The 21310-nt window shown below is 44.1% G+C and overlaps 1 pseudogene; it reads right to left on the bottom strand.

Moving 5' to 3' along the window:
• Positions 1-622: 622 nt before the first annotated feature.
• LOC122101552 lies at positions 623-2376 on the bottom strand (annotated as a pseudogene).
• Positions 2377-21310: the final 18934 nt, after the last annotated feature.

Here is a 21310-nt window from a genome sequence, read left to right as displayed (position 1 = left end):
GTGAAGTCTAAGAAGCCTGTTAAGAGCAGAGATTACAAATGTTACCAAGCTTCCTGGTCAAACATTTGCTCCTGGCAGTTAACTGTCAGATATTGTCAAAGCTTCCTGAAGGACCTGAACATTAAAAGAGCAAGCTAGAAGCTGCACAGCAGTAACCCATGGACCCAGATCTCTGGCTCAAGAGTTTGTCACCTAAAGAACATACTGCATACAGAGAAGGAGAGACAACCTGTGCTGAGAATGTGGCCATGCACCCAGGTTCAGAACAGGTTTGGAGTTCTCACTAGCCAAGCATCTTATCAGGGGGTGGGAACCCCAGTGACAATACTCTAGGGGTAGAATCATCTGATTTGGGTCAACTTGTTTGCAGAGATCCAGAGAACAAAAAAGCATGGGGAAGAAGGTAAAGGATGCAACTCTAGATGATTGCTCTGGTGATGAAGATGCAGTTTGAAAGCAGTGGCTATAGGCTATCTTCCCCAGGCTGAGATGCCTGTGTTGATCTCCTAAATTTTTGAGACTTCTGAAAGCTTTATTGAAGTCAGAACCCAAGGACAGGTTACGGTTTTTCATCTATGATGAACAGGAGGTTGCGGTGCATGCTGGACTGTACCCTGGACAGTTACTGCTGGCCCAGGAAAGAGGTCATTGGGTCATCCAGCCTGACGTTTGATTCTGTAGGCCTCCATTTCCTTGAGTTTCATATACACGGTTGTATGGCCGCTTTCTCTTGTCCATCTGCAAGATCTCCTTGACATGGAGCAGGCGGGCCTTCTTGGCATTCAGTGCCTTTTTCAGTTTCTCCTGTTTCTTCTCTTCATCATCGCTGTCATCGCTCTTCCCGTGCTTCTTTTTCTTCTCTTCCTGTAGCTTTTCTTGGTGCATCTCCACGAGCGTCTGTGGTTTCTTCACCAACTCTTCTCCAGTCTCACTCACACATTCCTCGGAGTTAGTCTCCTTCCCGGCTTCTCCAGGGCAGTAGGAATACTTGAACGGGTGACCGCATTTGTATCCCCATCGGCCTTCTTTCCAGTAAGATCCCCAGATGTGCAGGTGGTTGTGCATCTTCACGTCCTCTTCATACTTGGAGCAGGCCACGGCCCGCTCCTGCCCCTTGATGACCGCCCCATGCCGTGAGTACTCCACGTAGTCTTCCGTCTGGGCTAAGAGCAACTCAGCTGGAGGAGCATCCAGATGTTCTTGGCCACCATACTTTTCCAGGATGCTTTCTTTCTGCTGTTCTTTGAAGTCTTCCTTCTTGACTTTGAAGGACTCATACAACAGCTCCAGCTTCGTGGGATCTGCCTGCAGGCGCACCTCTGAGCCCTTGTCATGCGCCCCCCAGGCAAACAACTGTGTCTGAGCCATGGAAATGGTATCTCCTGTGTATCTGACGAAGTTATCGCCTGCATAACTCACTTCATCTGGATTCTTCCCTGCATTGGCGTAGGGATTTTCTCTCATCGCTCTAGTTTTGGGATCATAGTAGGCAGAATTTGGATCTAAATTTCTCAAATATTTTGCAATATCTTCTCGAATCCTTAGATTCCGGACTGTAATTCGCCTCTTAGAGTCAAAATTCTGCCCAGGCAGGTCAATATCCTCTGCATATTTATCTTCATCCTCATCTTCACTGTTGTGATCTTTTTCCGTCTGAGAATTTGGTTCCTCTTCTCCCCACTGATGCTTTGGAGATTTAGCCTGTTCCACTAATTTTCCTGAGGCCAAATCTTCTTGTAATTTCTGGGCTTTCAGCGTTCGTTTTGCCAGGTCGACTTTGGCGTACTCTTCCATGATTCTCATGTGTTGTTCTGGATTGTAGCCGTTCCAGTGATCTCTCTTCCTGTCACAGTCAAATGTGAGCTGAGGCTGGACGTGCTCATCTGGTGCTATGATCGTCCCGGTAGACTTGGCACCAACTTGCCTGGGTCTCTCGAAGCAGTCCTCCTCCTTGTGCATCATGGCCCCACAAGACTCACAGGCACCTTTGCGGTACTTGGTGGTTATGGAATTCTCTTTTACACCCCTCTTGTACCATTCTCCAGATGAACTAAACTGCTTCTGTTTCTTGGGTTGTGGCCTCTGGTGCTTTAAGGTGGGTCTTTTCGATGGATCGATGTACCATGGTACTGAAGAAATATACTGAGGGATGTGTGGATTGATTATCTTTTCCTTCTTTGTCCACTTTCGCAGGAGCATTACCCAGTTTCCACTGTTCTTCTAGCTCCTTCCTCTAGTCCTCTCGAGTCATCTTCTTTGGTTCCTCTAAACTCAGTTCTTTGGACCTGGACAGGGGCACGGCATTAACTGTATCCATAGCTGCCGATGACATGGTGAACTGGCCTCTGTATTAAAACAGTAGAATGTGTTAGGTGGGTGGTACACACAATCCTGGTCCTCAGGAGGCTGGAACAGGAGAATGGAGAGTTCTAGGCTGGTCTAGGTCTACATAAGAGTTTGAGGTCTGCTTGACTTAAATAGTCAGACCCCAGTCCCAAGCTCCCTATACAACCACTCCCTGACAGACAAGTAAACCAAGCCACCAATGTTTACTTCCCTCCTGCAAAATGTTTTTTTTATCTCATTCCCTACCCTCTAACAGTGGGATCACTCATGAGACTGATCCTCACCACCCTGAGAATTGTCCTTGGGAGCTCTTGCACTGTGTGAAAGAAGCATTTCACAAGGGATGGGGGAGGCAAGTCAGGTGTCTTAAGAAAAAGGCACAGATTCTTAGTTGTCTCTCCCTATTGATCTGGAGTTGGAATTCCCACATTTGGAAATGGGTAGTCACTCAGGCAACCTATTTCAATTAGTATGTTTAACTTCATTCTCAGCAAAACTCACTGGCTTCAATTAAAAATAAAAATGGAGCTCAGAGTTAGCTCAGTGGTAGACTAGCTTGCCTGGTATATGTATGTGGCTCTGGGTTCCATTCCTAGGAATACAAAATAAATTGAAAAGAATTTTGAGTGAGCCCCTGCATAGAACCAATACCTCTTGAGTTTGGGCACTGAGTGTCTAGTTGGTAGGCAAATTAATTCAAGGCAGAACTCCCAATCCTTCCTGCCCATCCTGAGAATCTAACCTCTACTTCCCAGGAAAAGTTAATATAGAAAGATAAATCTTACTATTCTAATGTTCCCTGATCAGATTTCAACTCATGCACCAGTAGCATGAGGAAGTTTGGTTTACTGGTATCTTTGAAAAGAAGCTAGTAATAAACATTACCCCAGTACTCATAATTATTCTGTAGTTTCTCATAAACATTAGCAGGGTAGCTGTACCCCTTATGGGGAAAATCATCCAGTTTTCAATGTTCAACTTGTTCATAGTGATTTTTTTTCAGGTTTTAACTGAGAAAACCCAAGAATTGTACATACTATTGTGGTGATGCCATTTTTATGTCCCAATATAGATCATCTCCTCAAACATTTATCATTTTGTGGTGAAACTTTCCAAGCCTTTTCTTTTTGGAGTGTAAATTGTTAAATTATCTTAGTGATTACTGTTTTTCCATTTCTTCTCCTAAATATGAATGAAATATCCAGAACAATACTAAGTAAGTCTTGACTTGCTCAATGACATAACTTTCATCAAACAAGAACGTAACAGGATTTTCATTCAGGAAAAAAAAAATGGATCACAGATTAAAGAATGACTACCAGTGGAAGATGCAACACCAAACTTTTCAGGCCTCAGTGAAAACCAGAATGCGGTATCCTGGGGCTCAAGACCTTTAGTAGTCCTACCTCAACACCAGCAGACAAGTCTTTCAAGAAATGGTTCAAGTCCCACTAGTACCTGTCAAATGGGAGCTTTAGCTACATGGTACGAAGTGACTCCACACCTGGAATTTTCCACTACCTGCCAGAAGGTCAGTTAGACCCATGAGATCAAATTGGACCAAACCCAGGATCTATCATTCAGAGGTAAAAATAGTGAAATCAGAACTGAACCCAAGCAATACCAGAGGGCCCAAGATGCAGACCCATGGCTCTTCATTTCACCTACATTGCTTCCCTCAGGGTCCTTCCTTGAGATTTTATGGACTACTAGGGGTCCATTATAGCCAGCTGGAAGAAAAAATGCAAGTTGTATTGCCAGATGAAGTAGGCCATGTGAGCTGATCTGAGTGGAAACTCTTAAATACATTGAGGAGGGCTTTCAAATAGAGCGACATGGGAATTTTTTCCCAATGGAAGGTTCTTCATCCATATACCATGAAAGGAAGTAACCTTTAAGGGGCGGGGGGAGAGACTCCTGGGCAGCTGCAAGTGTCTGGCTGACTTGTCAGGTATTGGAAAGGCGAGAACTTAATTATAGGCAAACAAGTCCTGATAGACGCCCGACAGGGGACACACGGCTTGTGGATCTTCTCTGGCCCACCAAATCATTTGGTACACGATGGGATAGATATGAGTGCTTCTCATCAGCTGGTGATGGGCATCTGCCTAACTGGTCATTTTATATGACCCCCTAATACTCAGATTGTCCTTGGCATAAAATGGTTCCTCATCTGATATAGTATTTGATACAATATTGTGCAATGTACAAAGACTTGTTAATGCCTCCTAGAATACATACAGATAAAGTAACTTGACCTTTTGGCATTGGCTTCATTACTAATCGTCCAAGAACTACCATGATAGTTAAACCTGGGTTTAACTGTCACAGCAGCAGAGACAATGGCTATGCAAAGCTACAGAAGCCTGGTCTCCATGTACAGGGAAATGGAGAAACTAATAAACTGGTGTTATATTGGCTGTTCACTGTCAGTTATTGATATGACCAGTTATTGGGCAGTTAACTCTACTAGACCCCTTCTTTCCTGTAGGGACCATCAATGAGTTCTTACAGAAAGATAACCACAGAACCTCAGCCAGTCCTCATCTCTAAGGGTCCAGAGAGACTGCCTTTTCAATAGCAATAGCACGGTCATACAGCCTCAGAACCTGATTAAGAGTACTGGGGTGACATTTAATAAATCAGATTAGAGGCTCTGGCTTGCAATTATGCAGAGCTTTATCTCTAAAAATTACACTGCACACATAAAATTAGACATCTCTATATAGCTTTGTGCACGAGGAAGAAGATCTCACAGGTCTGGGGCCTAAAAGTGGTCCCATATAACACCATTCCCACTAACTCATTATTTGTTAAGTTCTCTCTGGAACCTGAACATTGGCCTAGTCATCTATTGCCGGAGTCTGCAGGCAATGAAAGGGAATCCTGAATTAGGGGGCGAGGATGAGAAAAAAGACACAAGGATGGGGTCGGGAGGTCTGCAGCTCAAGACTGCAGCACCGTTTAGTTTTAACTTTCCCTAATATATACTATTAGAAGTCAAGAGGTAACAAGGTTACAATACTCCAGGAAAACAAGGAAAATTTCAGCAAAAACAGAGTGCAGTAAAAACAAGACAAGGTCAACTGGTAGAAAGTAAAACAAACTCTGCAGACATAGCAAAGCAATCCCGGGCACCTGGTGTTTAAGTAAGCCAGCTCCTTGTACGTGCCTTCAAGTGAGCACTGGGGTCAAGATGACCTTTAAACTTTACTGTCGGCTCCCAACAATCATGTGAATGTCAATGGAAAAAAAGTATTTTATCTTTATGATATTTGATACCTCCAACACACTAAAAACTCAGTAAAGACCAAGATATACTTTACAGGATTTAAGTCTTGCAAGAGAGCTTCTTTCTAGGCAGAGAAGAACAAGATCAGCATCTATGTAGACAGCAGGTCTTTAAAATCTTATTTTTGCCAGTTACTCACACTGCAGAGTAACTCCAGATGAACTCCAGAACCAATTTCCACCTCTTATTTGAACATAGAGATGTTCCAACAACTGGCTGGTCAGCATTTACTGCTGACACCCCACCCACAGTCGACATCAAGTTTGCTCCCTCTGGGGGCAGCAGGTTCCCGCCAACTTGAAATTCATCAGTAGTATATCCTACTTAGAATAAACTTAACTTCCATGGTTACTGTGCCAAGATTATGAGCACATAAGACAAGCTTATGGAGGAGGGAATAACTCATGTGTGTATGAGTTCTCATACAGAACGATATAGGGATGTTGTATACATCCAGAGACACAGACCATATTCCAGAAAACCCAATCAGTGGCTATATCTTCAGATCCTGGTACCAGAACCTCTCATCCAAGAGCCTGGTAAATTCCTAAGGTTGTACGTGGTTCTCAGTCAGGCTGATGGTCTCTCATGTAACTGCTCAACGATACATAACCAGGATGAGAGACCTAAGCCTGACAGGCATCTTTGAGCTTTAAGTCCAATGGACTTGAACACCAGTTGTACCTGAAGACAAATGAAGTTCACAAGTACTAAGAAAGTTTCCAGTGAGATGACCCCAGAATCTTGAGTGCCATTATCCCATCTAATCAGTTCTATCTTGCAATCACTGTTGCCATCCACTTCTTGCCACCAACTAACCTGTCTACTTTTGGCGAAATATACCCAGAGGACCGCCAAAGTTCTAGCACAAGTACACATTTCCATCCTCTCGGGATCACACCCAAGTTTGCCCTTCTTATTGCTAAGGAGGGGAAACCAAAGATCTACCAAGCTGTAACCTATGACTGGAGTTGACCTTGTACAATACTATATCTGAAGATACATAGGTCCTTTTTATTAGCACATTCTAGCTGAAAAAAAGTTCTCCTGCTCTAAGTCTGTCCTGGAGATGAGAGCTTTCTTCCAGGACATGAAGTAGTAGTACCCGCTGCCCACTGGCCCCCACTACAAGAGAAGTTCACGATCTTAATAAAAAGACTCCGAACCTCTGAACAAAGTATCTTGAGCCTGACAAGCGGTGAAAACATTCTCAAGTTGCCTTCCAAAAGTTAGTTAAGTTTGACTGCAAATTCGTGGGACAATCTTGCCTAAGGGCAAGATTTTTAGATACTTTGTGCTTTGGTATCTTTTGTTACGGTTGGTGTCAACTGATGCCTGAAGAGGGAGAAATGAGTCAAATCTTTGACTTCACCTTCCGTCTATTCTGGGAGTCTACTTATCTTTCAAGGCAGGCCACTGGCCAAGATAATTCCTAGTAAAACAGAATTATGGGAGCCCTTGGAGAAGGATTAAGATTATGCTGGGTTCAAGTCCAATAGTAGGGAGCAGAGCCAGTTCTAGAAGTAATATAGGATGATGCAGGAGGGAAGATAAGAAAACAGCTTTCCTCTGATACACTATAACCCTAGATAAAGAGCCACTCAAGAGGGTTAAGAACTGAATGTTGCATCTGCAGCTACATTCTCTCTCCAGCTGTGTCTCTTAATTGCAGAGCTCAAGAACTTAGGAGTCACCATGAACCAGACCCATCACGTTGGCTGAAGACAGTGACCATCTATAGTTCACTCAGGAAGGGTAACACATGAGTCTTTAAACCCAAGAACTTCATGTACTTTCTTCTCAGAGGAACAATAGCAGATGGTTGCTAATGTCAGGTCTGAGAGGAGGCACAGTTTGGGTTCCCCATCAATGCCAACTTTGCCTGAGGTGGGCTGCTCAGCGCTAGTTCCCAGCATCCTAGAATTCCATTCTCATTTTGGCCATCCCTTTTCTTGCTTCATCAGCACAAACAACTCTGAACATAGGAGCCAGACCAGCTTAGAACCCAGAAGACAAGGCGTTCGTTCCTGAATGGTGGCAGCAATAAGTTAAGTGCTAAAGGACCATGCGGCATTCATTCAGTGCTGCATCACTTCCAAAGAAACCTGCTCCAGTTCAGTGGGAGTAGGTAGCCTCAAGAATTACTATGCTGGGGGGGGTGGGGTGGAGTATAGTTGTGAAGGGTTAAAGTAATTCCATTTTTGAGGCAGTGACCATTTGTTGCATGTTTACCTCAGCTAGCAGAGCACCACACAGTGGTAATCCAAACACCTAGCTGTTTGCCTTTATAAGCCCTGCAAATCTTTAGCTCAGGGCTCTCCTCCTGTGTCAGAGTGTAGGACAAGGCCTGAGCTGCAGCCCCACTAAATAAAACCTTAAAACAGCTGTAAAGTCTGACTCTCGGTGGTCTTCTTGGTGGGGGTCCTGCGACGTAGGTACTACAGTTGTCAAGGTGGGAAGGAAGGAATGACAGGGGAAAAGCAAAGGAGGAGGTAACAATGCTTGATAAGAAATGTACTCTACCTCTCTCATGTAATTGTAATCCCTTTGTATTTTCACAATAAACAAAAAAATAATTACTATGTTATAGTCTATGTTGCCAAGTCTGAAGCTATGTCAGAGGTAAGCCCGGCTTAAGTATGAAGAGTCAACTGTTTTCTATGGGAGTGCAGCAAAGGTTTGACTAGCTTAGCCTCATGCTGCTGTGTATTAAAATCTGTCACTGCTTCATCTGGGAGCCAAATTTCTTATGGCTATTAACTAACCATGCATGGCATAAACACCAATTCAAATATATTCTTCAGGGGTATGGGACTCCTTCGATGATCTCTATGGTTTGAGAACTTCCTTAGAACAGGATCCTCCTGGCCATTCATTGTTCAGCCCTTCTGTCTCCATTGCTCAAGTTAGAGATGGATGTAATGAAGCGGACAGCTCTTTTGAGTCTCCTTGTCTTCCCTAATACTTGTATTGCATGCTTGGTTTTCACTTCTTGCAGGACCTGGCCTATCACAGGTCCTAAGTTAAAAGAATTCCTTATATAACAGATGCTTCAGTGCTCTTTTGTAAGATTTCAGAAAAGTTTTCCAAATCCATTTTGATGATGAAAGGAATCTAACACCATTAACTACACCTGTAAGCGGAACTGTGCTCCAATTGGCTCATCAACCTAGATGTTCAAAGAAATCCATCCCCTACCAGCCAATCAAACCCAGCGAGGACATAAAATACCACCATGCCTGTGTGGAATTTATTCCTGGGAACACCTGACAGATTCCATATAACCACGCTAGATGAAAGATCAGCAAGATTAGGTTTAATATTTATACAGAAACTCAGCCCAAAGTGGGAATCCAAAAAGAAACCCTTGGCTGGTGAAGACTGACACTCTTAGCTTCAAAATATCAATAGTGACATCTTTTTCCCCCAACATGACAGTGAGGCCGCAATGGATCTCCCCAATTCTACCCCTCACAGCAGAGCCAGAGCCAGTGCCTCAGGTCACCAACTAAGGTAAAGTTCCGGTTTACGCGTACCAATGTATATTTGCTCTATGGAAGTGGGCAGGGAAAGGGGAGGCAGCAGGGTTGAGGTGGGTTCTGGCACCCATGCCTTGGCCCAGGGGAAGAAAGAACACCAAGGCCCACACATGCTTTCTGTCTTAGAGCCTAGGCCCAAGGGGAAGGCTCCACAGTAGCCTTCCGAGAAGATCATGGCATCTCCATCATTAAATGGCCTTCAGTTTGTTTAGAGTAGGACTATAAAGGGCTAACACTTTATTAACACAGGGTGGCCTGAAAACAGCTTGAGCATGATAGCTAAAAACCATCAATATCCCCAGTATTCCTTCTAGAAATGCAAGCTTGCACTCTTATTAGGAATGCTCTGCTTACCTCCGAGTCATGAAGAGCATCATTGCTTCAGAAAAGCATGGGCAGAGGCTCAATAGGGTGCCTTCTCTAGAGCAATTCTACCCTGAGATCTCTCCTACCCTGTTAGTGGATGCGGTGAGCAAGGATCGGAATGGGAGGATGGAGCTTGGAGGAAGTCCAGGCGTCTCCCCTAATTCCCTCCCATCTTTCCTCACCTTGCCGTCTCACTTTCAGTACCTTACAGAGGGAGGGGGTGGTCAAGAAGAACATCGTACTTCTTTATCACTTTCCATTTTACTACTCTCCAAGAGCAGTTAGGAGAGGATCTTGGACCTTAGAATCTTGGCCATTTCTTCACCATTGTAAGTTATAAGGCCTCTTTCTACTGTAAGCTTATGAATCACCAAGCATAGCCATGAAGAATAAAATTTGAAGTCCAGAGAAGTCTGACTTCCCTTAGATAATTGGTCCTTGATTTTGTCCATATTTGATTTGCTTTTGCTTATATTTAACATCTTTATTCAGCTTAACTCTCCATATCTGGTTTTCTTTGCTGCTGCTACTTCTGTTAGGATAAATTCCATATAGCTGCTGTGGTTTGGGGGCTCTATAAGCTGCATCCGGGACTTCTGTTCGTTGGGACAAGAGTCCACCACCAGCAGTCCACCAAATCTCCAATAAAGACTCACAATTGTCTTTTTAGCAGTGGCTTCTCTTTCTCTTTGTGGAGTTTCCCCACAGCAGAACCAACCTCTTCATAGCTAACAGGCCAATGGCAAAGAAGGTTTTCTATACAGTGGCCCTCTAGTAAGTCATTTCCACTCCTGGTGCAGGCAGGATCAATTCCTTAGCTTCTACTAAGTGGAAAATAGAGAATTGCTTCAGTTAAAGGGAGGTCAGGAACACATTGAAGATACTCCTTCAATTTTTCTCTCTAGTAAGGCTGCCTTAGATCACAATTTCCATGGGGTCTCTTAGGACTCCCTATACACCAAAACTGAAGTCCAGCTGCAAATAGCTCTGCAGTAATAGTCACAGCATTCAAAGAGCCAATTTCACATCTTCTGTGAATGAAGAAAGACTTCATGGTCAGTGTTGCCATAACAAAGTTATGAAACAGCAAGGAGGAGAAGACTTGGGAGGTGGCCTCTCTTAAATCTGAGGGTTTTAGTAAACCAGTTGGAGCAGATGCTTCTGATGTCTGGTGTCATGTGACCCTTTCCCTGTTCACTTTCACCTATCATTTCCTGCAAACTCAGAAACTGACCAGAGAAAGCATGATCTCAGAAAAAAGCACAGAGGCTAGGTAGAGTACTTGACTCAGTGGGAGGAGTTCTCTACAGTATTCTACCTTCTACCCTGTTAGAGGGTGAGCAAGGCTCAGAATGGGTGAGCCCAACTTCGAAAAGTTTTACGGGACCCAATATATTTAAAAGTGATATATACTAAAATTGAGATTAATTTCTCCCTTTAAGAAAAAAATCCTAGCTCTCCTTCCACTAGTGAAAGGCTAGAGTATTGGAGGCAGTGACCATTTGTTGCTTGTTTCAGAGCAGAGCAACACGTGGTGCTAAATCACCTGGTTGTGTGCCCTTATAAGACCTGAAAATCCTTAGCTCGGGGCTCCTCCGAGGCTCCACTGTGTCAGAGTGTAGGACGAGGCCCGAGCTGCAGCCCGTTTAAATAGAACAGCCTTGGAGTCTGACTCTTGGTGGTCTTATTGTGGGGTTCCTGCGACCTTGCATAACACTAGACTATCCTGTCTAGAATAGCTGTCAGGCAAAACAGCAATGGTCTTAACAATAGACTATGAAAGTTATCAGATCAGTGCCCCTGCTTCCTGAGTTTCCAGCTGTTTCCAGCTGAGCTTCCAACTCTCTTTAAACGCATCTTAGTGGAATCCAGCTCCCATTATCCTGTAGTGGAACCATACAACACAATGCTTGGGCAACTGACCTCCCTTACTTCCATTGCCTTGTAGTCGAACCTTATAATGCGATCCTTGGGCAACCCAACTCCCTTACCTCTTGCTCTGTGGAAATTAATCCCTAAACAGAACACTTTGTACTGTCATGCCATTTTTAAGATTCTGCTTTCAAGGACAAAAAGCAATGGCAACTCTGGAGCTAGGGGGAGTAGTAGCAGAAGTCATCAGTATCCTTCCAGATCATGACAGGAATATCTCATGATGACTCCCAGGGACTGGTTAAAGTGTTTGGTGCTACCCAAGAAGAAATATAGGTTATTACATCAAGACCAACCAAAGGTACCGTTTCTCAACTAGGTGAGTTGTTAAGATTACTTAGAGGTAACTCTACCACGCCAATGGAACACTAGTAGATTAAAGAAAAAAACTTCTGCTTTCAAGCAAGCAAAGGTTACAATTCTGAACATTCAGAATTAGCTCTCTAGACCTAAGGCAGTTGTATGGCACCAAGCGTCTCAGTGCTGGAGGTTAAAGAGTGGCAAAATGTGGTAGCACCACAAGGACCCACCTTGGCATCTTTGGACAAGACTTCCACTGAAGAGGAAACTTGAGCAATGGGCTATACAATCCTTCATATAGTACATGAACAGCCATGTCCACTGGTAATTCCAAGTTTGGTGGAGTGGGAGGAGACTTGCTAACGACTTTGGAAGTCAGCAATGACGACAGGTTCTGAGTGACCAATGCCCAGTGGACTCAAGACTTAACCACATTCACCAGGAAGGTCTCCAAACTAACCTTAAGCTAGTCTTAAAGCTAAAAGGTTTTAGGTTCCGGACTTCAGCTGTGTTGGAACTACAATAAAAGGCAAAATACACAATGCTAGCAGGTCTCCATGATAAAAGTCAGGGAGCCAATAAAGGATTGAAACTCAGACATAAAGTCAGGGTTAGTCTATGCAGATGAACCCAAGAACATTGACTGAGAACTCACTGGAAGCACCCAGAAATGGCAAAACCAAGCCCCTATCTTCTACAAATGGAGAGCCATTGATTATGATCTGAGGACTTGCTAAGCCCTCTCTTGGGATAGAGAACGCAGAAGATTTTTTGTCATCAAGATCTTTGCTCTTCTTACTGAGGTTAAAGGCCTAGGATCCATTTCCTGTGCAGCTTGAAGAGGGAAATATGACACCAGCTTCAAGAAGAAAATAACTTACTCGTGGAAAAGTTTGCATGGCCTATCCTCACCTGGGAAGTAGACCTTGATGTTGTAAAGGGGGAGACTGTGTCCAAGACTGGATCCCGTGGTTAAGGATTTCATATTCTGGAAAGGATTCATGGAAATGGCCTTCCTACAGCTCAAGACTCTTCTCTGAAGCCTCACATTGAGTGAACATAAGGGAGGAAGGAACACTAGTGAAGAACCAGTTACAAGCTCAGCATTGGCTGTCCTCTGTAGGTCAAGAATGACACTAGGAGACGATGCTATGGAACCAGGCTTCCTGGTGTCCGTAGCGATGAGAGATCAGAGCTGGCTGGCACAACCTCTAGAGACTAGGCCAATGTAATTATAGCAGGCAGCAAGTCATGTAGTCACCCGCATGTCTTGACCTACCAAGGGTCTCTGATGGCTCCTACGCCCATTATCTTCCTAGGGATGAGAAAGGGCTGCTAGCTGGGTAGGTGGACTTCTCAACCAAGGCATGGATGAGGTAGTGGGAAGGATGGAGGCAGCCACATTGATGAGAGATCATCACCTCTTATCTTACTTCTAGCTTTATACTAGATTTCAAAACCTCAAAGAGCCCATTGCTTCAAGGATCTAAATCTTCTTGAAAGACAAATTCTTCAGGAGTTTGTCTACAGGTATACAATGAGTATTATCCCTAACCTTCCAGAGACTTCAGCAGTCATTTACTGTAATTGTACACTGAGAAAAACCAAAGAGGCTATGGAAACACCTACCAAGAGACCCTATCATAGTCCCTCAGGATAAGGGCCAGACGCTCACAGTTCAAAGCAGCCAGTTTGATCAACCAGAGAGGCACAGAGTTGTGATAACACCCAAGTATTATCTTCTCAGCCCTGAGTTTGCAAACAATTTACTGAAGATCATAGTGGAGATCATGTCCCCTTCCAAGTAGCAGCTCTAAAAGGTAGCTGCTTTGATAGCTATCTTTCCTACCAAATGCCACAGATGTGCTTCCAAGGGTCAACATACATTCTTTTCCACCCTCCTTGATAAAATACAAAGGTAGTTCAGACCTCCACGCAAGAGACAAGGAAAAGTTCCTGTTCCGTCACTGTTTAGACTACAGATTGCTTTCACTCACCCTAGAACACCAATCTAATCCTTTCTTTCTGGTGACACCATGTTAATTGGATCTGGTTGTTTAGAAAAAGGGGAGGGAGATAGCAAGTTCTCTGGCTGTTCTAGCAAAGTATCTACCTGCCAAAATGTAGCAGGGATACCTACATATTCTCACAATTGCCTTTGCCCAGTAACTCAGTGTTATGGACCAAGCGTTGCTGTCAGTCACACCGATTTGTTTAGACAATTTTCCATTTTCTCTCCATTATCCGATCATCCTTCCCCGAATTTCCTCACCTGTGGGAACTCTTTTACATCTCTCTTTACATCTTTTACATGAAAGGTCAACACCTTCTTTCAACCATGGGAGTAAAGGAACATTTCAGGACAACAAGAAAACAGTTCTGGACATGAATGCCAGTACCATCAGAGAATGAGCCCCAAGTCATGCCTCAATACATCATCTAGAAGCTTCTACAGCTGGGCTTGTGTTTACAAGTCTGTCCCCTTTCCCACCCTCTACTGAAGGATGTACTTTAAGACAGCAGTGTGCACTCTGTCCCTCATTTTACACAGCAGGATAAGCCTTTATATTTTTTTTCTGAAAATCTTACTCTTGTTATTTATAAATTGAGTTCAGAGACCAAAGTACCCACTATGAAGACGGCAGGGAAAAACTAAGCCATGTTCACTGATGAGGATTTCTGGATTGTAGTCTCTCATGGCATTGGGGACATCTCCAAGGCAGAACGCTGCCGTATCTGGCCTCCCTCCTCCCCTGCTATGGGAAAAGGAATACAAAACTGGTGACATTTTCATCCAATTTAGAGAAGACACACCACACTTGGAAACATGGTTCCAGCACACCTTGATTATACTGAAGACCTTTTGTCTATACAAGTCTCCAATAAAAAAGGCTGTAGGATACTCTGCTGTTTTTATCACTGTATGTATACAATCCAAGAAAACCAGTGAGCCATCTTTGGTATAAAGGAGACATTAACAAGTTATGCGCAAGTCATGCTCTTTGCACCATTTCTGAGCCCAGCATCTGAGACACTAGGGGCTTCCCGTTGGATGGCCTGTGGTTATGACTAGAGCTGGCCACATCAGGTGAGGGACAGACTCATGAAAAGAGAATGGGTGACCCCAACTGTATCCTTCAAGATGGACGCAGTCAACCCAGGATGGAGACTGAGGCAGTCCTGAGAGCACATGAACATGAGCAGGTAAGGGCAGATATCACCTGCCTTCTGCCAGGATCGCGACAAAGAAACATTTTTCCATGTTTAAGCCACATGGGAAAACAGCACAAAATCTAGTTGTCAGCTGGTAGAAGACTCACTCTTAGCTTCAAAATATTAGTGACATCTTTTCCCCCAACATGACCATGAGGCAGCAATGGATCTCCCCATTTCTACCATCACAGCAGAGCCAGAGCCAGTGCCTCAGGTCACCAACTAAGGTAAAGTTCCGGTTTACGCGTACCAATGTATATTTGCGCTATGGAAGTGGGCAGGGAAAGGGGAGGCAGCAGGGTTGAGGTGGGTTCTGGCACCCATGCCTCGGCCCAGGGGAAGAAAGAACACCAAGGCCCACACATGCTTTCTGTCTTAGAGCCTAGGCCCAAGGGGAAGGCTCCACAGTAGCCTTCCGAGAAGATCATGGCATCTCCATCATTAAATGGCTTTCAGTTTGTTTAGAGTAGGACTATAAAGGGCTAACACTTTATTAACACAGGGTGGCCTGAAAACAGCTTGTGCATGATAGCTAAAAACCATCAATATCCCCAGTATTCCTTCTAGAAATGCAAGCTTGCACTCTTATTAGGAATGCTCTGCTTACCTCCGAGTCATGAAGAGCATCATTGCTTCAGAAAAGCATGGGCAGAGGCTCAATAGGGTGCCTTCTCTAGAGCAATTCTACCCTGAGATCTCTCCTACCCTGTTAGTGGATGCGGTGAGCAAGGATCGGAATGGGAGGATGGAGCTTGGAGGAAGTCCAGGCGTCTCCCCTAATTCCCTCCCATCTTTCCTCACCTTGCCGTCTCACTTTCAGTACCTTACAGAGGGAGGGGGTGGTCAAGAAGAACATCGTACTTCTTTATCACTTTCCATTTTACTACTCTCCAAGAGCAGTTAGGAGAGGATCTTGGACCTTAGAATCTTGGCCACTTCTTCACCATTGTAAGTTATAAGGCCTCTTTCTACTGTAAGCTTATGAATCACCAAGCGTAGCCATGAAGAATAAAATTTGAAGTCCAGAGAAGTCTGACTTCCCTTAGATAATTGGTCCTTGATTTTGTCCATATTTGATTTGCTTTTGCTTATATTTAACATCTTTATTCAGCTTAACTCTCCATATCTGGTTTTCTTTGCTGCTGCTACTTCTGTTAGGATAAATTCCATATAGCTGCTGTGGTTTGGGGGCTCTATAAGCTGCATCCGGGACTTCTGTTCGTTGGGACAAGAGTCCACCACCAGCAGTCCACCAAATCTCCAATAAAGACTCACAATTGTCTTTTTAGCAGTGGCTTCTCTTTCTCTTTGTGGAGTTTCCCCACAGCAGAACCAACCAACCTCTTCATAGCTAACAGGCCAATGGCAAAGAAGGTTTTCTATACAGGGGCCCTCTAGTAAGTCATTTCCACTCCTGGTGCAGGCAGGATCAATTCCTTAGCTTCTACTAAGTGGAAAATAGAGAATTGCTTCAGTTAAAGGGAGGTCAGGAACACATTGAAGATACTCCTTCAATTCTTCTCTCTAGTAAGGCTGCCTTAGATCACAATTTCCATGGGGTCTCTTAGGACTCCCTATACACCAAAACTGAAGTCCAGCTGCAAATAGCTCTGCAGTAATAGTCACAGCATTCAAAGAGCCAATTTCACATCTTCTGTGAATGAAGAAAGACTTCATGGTCAGTGTTGCCATAACAAAGTTATGAAACAGCAAGGAGGAGAAGACTTGGGAGGTGGCCTCTCTTAAATCTGAGGGTTTTAGTAAACCAGTTGGAGCAGATGCTTCTGATGTCTGGTGTCATGTGACCCTTTCCCTGTTCACTTTCACCTATCATTTCCTGCAAACTCAGAAACTGACCAGAGAAAGCATGATCTCAGAAAAAAGCACAGAGGCTAGGTAGAGTACTTGACTCAGTGGGAGGAGTTCTCTACAGTATTCTACCTTCTACCCTGTTAGAGGGTGAGCAAGGCTCAGAATGGGTGAGCCCAACTTCGAAAAGTTTTACGGGACCCGATATATTTAAAAGTGATATATACTAAAATTGAGATTAATTTCTCCCTTTAAGAAAAAAATCCTAGCTCTCCTTCCACTAGTGAAAGGCTAGAGTATTGGAGGCAGTGACCATTTGTTGCTTGTTTCAGAGCAGAGCAACACGTGGTGCTAAATCACCTGGTTGTGTGCCCTTATAAGACCTGAAAATCCTTAGCTCGGGGCTCCTCCGAGGCTCCACAGTGTCAGAGTGTAGGACGAGGCCCGAGCTGCAGCCCGTTTAAATAGAACAGCCTTGGAGTCTGACTCTTGGTGGTCTTATTGTGGGGTTCCTGCGACCTTGCATAACACTAGACTATCCTGTCTAGAATAGCTGTCAGGCAAAACAGCAATGGTCTTAACAATAGACTATGAAAGTTATCAGATCAGTGCCCCTGTTTCCTGAGTTTCCAGCTGTTTCCAGCTGAGCTTCCAACTCTCTTTAAACGCATCTTAGTGGAATCCAGCTCCCATTATCCTGTAGTGGAACCATACAACACAATGCTTGGGCAACTGACCTCCCTTACTTCCATTGCCTTGTAGTCGAACCTTATAATGCGATCCTTGGGCAACCCAACTCCCTTACCTCTTGCTCTGTGGAAATTAATCCCTAAACAGAACACTTTGTACTGTCATGCCATTTTTAAGATTCTGCTTTCAAGGACAAAAAGCAATGGCAACTCTGGAGCTAGGGGGAGTAGTAGCAGAAGTCATCAGTATCCTTCCAGATCATGACAGGAATATCTCATGATGACTCCCAGGGACTGGTTAAAGTGTTTGGCGCTACCCAAGAAGAAATATAGGTTATTACATCAAGACCAACCAAAGGTACCGTTTCTCAACTAGGTGAGTTGTTAAGATTACTTAGAGGTAACTCTACCACGCCAATGGAACACTAGTAGATTAAAGAAAAAAACTTCTGCTTTCAAGCAAGCAAAGGTTACAATTCTGAACATTCAGAATTAGCTCTCTAGACCTAAGGCAGTTGTATGGCACCAAGCGTCTCAGTGCTGGAGGTTAAAGAGTGGCAAAATGTGGTAGCACCACAAGGACCCACCTTGGCATCTTTGGACAAGACTTCCACTGAAGAGGAAACTTGAGCAATGGGCTATACAATCCTTCATATAGTACATGAACAGCCATGTCCACTGGTAATTCCAAGTTTGGTGGAGTGGGAGGAGACTTGCTAACGACTTTGGAAGTCAGCAATGACGACAGGTTCTGAGTGACCAATGCCCAGTGGACTCAAGACTTAACCACATTCACCAGGAAGGTCTCCAAACTAACCTTAAGCTAGTCTTAAAGCTAAAAGGTTTTAGGTTCCGGACTTCAGCTGTGTTGGAACTACAATAAAAGGCAAAATACACAATGCTAGCAGGTCTCCATGATAAAAGTCAGGGAGCCAATAAAGGATTGAAACTCAGACATAAAGTCAGGGTTAGTCTATGCAGATGAACCCAAGAACATTGACTGAGAACTCACTGGAAGCACCCAGAAATGGCAAAACCAAGCCCCTATCTTCTACAAATGGAGAGCCATTGATTATGATCTGAGGACTTGCTAAGCCCTCTCTTGGGATAGAGAACGCAGAAGATTTTTTGTCATCAAGATCTTTGCTCTTCTTACTGAGGTTAAAGGCCTAGGATCCATTTCCTGTGCAGCTTGAAGAGGGAAATATGACACCAGCTTCAAGAAGAAAATAACTTACTCGTGGAAAAGTTTGCATGGCCTATCCTCACCTGGGAAGTAGACCTTGATGTTGTAAAGGGGGAGACTGTGTCCAAGACTGGATCCCATGGTTAAGGATTTCATATTCTGGAAAGGATTCATGGAAATGGCCTTCCTACAGCTCAAGACTCTTCTCTGAAGCCTCACATTGAGTGAACATAAGGGAGGAAGGAACACTAGTGAAGAACCAGTTACAAGCTCAGCATTGGCTGTCCTCTGTAGGTCAAGAATGACACTAGGAGACGATGCTATGGAACCAGGCTTCCTGGTGTCCGTAGCGATGAGAGATCAGAGCTGGCTGGCACAACCTCTAGAGACTAGGCCAATGTAATTATAGCAGGCAGCAAGTCATGTAGTCACCCGCATGTCTTGACCTACCAAGGGTCTCTGATGGCTCCTACGCCCATTATCTTCCTAGGGATGAGAAAGGGCTGCTAGCTGGGTAGGTGGACTTCTCAACCAAGGCATGGATGAGGTAGTGGGAAGGATGGAGGCAGCCACATTGATGAGAGATCATCACCTCTTATCTTACTTCTAGCTTTATACTAGATTTCAAAACCTCAAAGAGCCCATTGCTTCAAGGATCTAAATCTTCTTGAAAGACAAATTCTTCAGGAGTTTGTCTACAGGTATACAATGAGTATTATCCCTAACCTTCCAGAGACTTCAGCAGTCATTTACTGTAATTGTACACTGAGAAAAACCAAAGAGGCCATGGAAACACCTACCAAGAGACCCTATCATAGTCCCCCAGGATAAGGGCCAGACGCTCACAGTTCAAAGCAGCCAGTTTGATCAACCAGAGAGGCACAGAGTTGTGATAACACCCAAGTATTATCTTCTCAGCCCTGAGTTTGCAAACAATTTACTGAAGATCATAGTGGAGATCATGTCCCCTTCCAAGTAGCAGCTCTAAAAGGTAGCTGCTTTGATAGCTATCTTTCCTACCAAATGCCACAGATGTGCTTCCAAGGGTCAACATACATTCTTTTCCACCCTCCTTGATAAAATACAAAGGTAGTTCAGACCTCCACGCAAGAGACAAGGAAAAGTTCCTGTTCCGTCACTGTTTAGACTACAGATTGCTTTCACACACCCTAGAACACCAATCTAATCCTTTCTTTCTGGTGACTCCATGTTAATTGGATCTGGTTGTTTAGAAAAAGGGGAGGGAGATAGCAAGTTCTCTGGCTGTTCTAGCAAAGTATCTACCTGCCAAAATGTAGCAGGGATACCTACATATTCTCACAATTGCCTTTGCCCAGTAACTCAGTGTTATGGACCAAGCGTTGCTGTCAGTCACACCGATTTGTTTAGACAATTTTCCATTTTCTCTCCATTATCCGATCATCCTTCCCCGAATTTCCTCACCTGTGGGAACTCTTTTACATCTCTCTTTACATCTTTTACATGAAAGGTCAACACCTTCTTTCAACCATGGGAGTAAAGGAACATTTCAGGACAACAAGAAAACAGTTCTGGACATGAATGCCAGTACCATCAGAGAATGAGCCCCAAGTCATGCCTCAATACATCGTCTAGAAGCTTCTACAGCTGGGCTTGTGTTTACAAGTCTGTCCCCTTTCCCACCCTCTACTGAAGGATGTACTTCAAGACAGCAGTGTGCACTATGTCCCTCGTTTTACACAGCAGGATAAGCCTTTATATTTTTTTTCTAAAAATCTTACTCTTGTTATTTATAAATTGAGTTCAGAGACCAAAGTACCCACTATGAAGACGGCAGGGAAAAACTAAGCCATGTTCACTGATGAGGATTTCTGGATTGTAGTCTCTCATGGCATTGGGGACATCTCCAAGGCAGAACGCTGCCGTATCTGGCCTCCCTCCTCCCCTGCTATGGGAAAAGGAATACAAAACTGGTGACATTTTCATCCAATTTAGAGAAGACACACCACACTTGGAAACATGGTTCCAGCACACCTTGATTATACTGAAGACCTTTTGTCTATACAAGTCTCCAATAAAAAAGGCTGTAGGATACTCTGCTGTTTTTATCACTGTATGTATACAATCCAAGAAAACCAGTGAGCCATCTTTGGTATAAAGGAGACATTAACAAGTTATGCGCAAGTCATGCTCTTTGCACCATTTCTGAGCCCAGCATCTGAGACACTAGGGGCTTCCCGTTGGATGGCCTGTGGTTATGACTAGAGCTGGCCACATCAGGTGAGGGACAGACTCATGAAAAGAGAATGGGTGACCCCAACTGTATCCTTCAAGATGGACGCAGTCAACCCAGGATGGAGACTGAGGCAGTCCTGAGAGCACATGAACATGAGCAGGTAAGGGCAGATATCACCTGCCTTCTGCCAGGATCGCGACAAAGAAACATTTTTCCATGTTTAAGCCACATGGGAAAACAGCACAAAATCTAGTTGTCAGCTGGTAGAAGACTCACTCTTAGCTTCAAAATATTAGTGACATCTTTTCCCCCAACATGACCATGAGGCAGCAATGGATCTCCCCATTTCTACCATCACAGCAGAGCCAGAGCCAGTGCCTCAGGTCACCAACTAAGGTAAAGTTCCGGTTTACGCGTACCAAT

This window comes from Dipodomys spectabilis, unplaced genomic scaffold (assembly GCF_019054845.1).
Source record: "Dipodomys spectabilis isolate Male_0828 unplaced genomic scaffold, ASM1905484v1 ptg000669l, whole genome shotgun sequence".
NCBI classification, from domain to species: domain Eukaryota; kingdom Metazoa; phylum Chordata; class Mammalia; order Rodentia; family Heteromyidae; genus Dipodomys; species Dipodomys spectabilis.
Note: the sequence above shows the minus strand (reverse complement) of the source record. Positions and strands in the feature narration are given on the sequence as shown.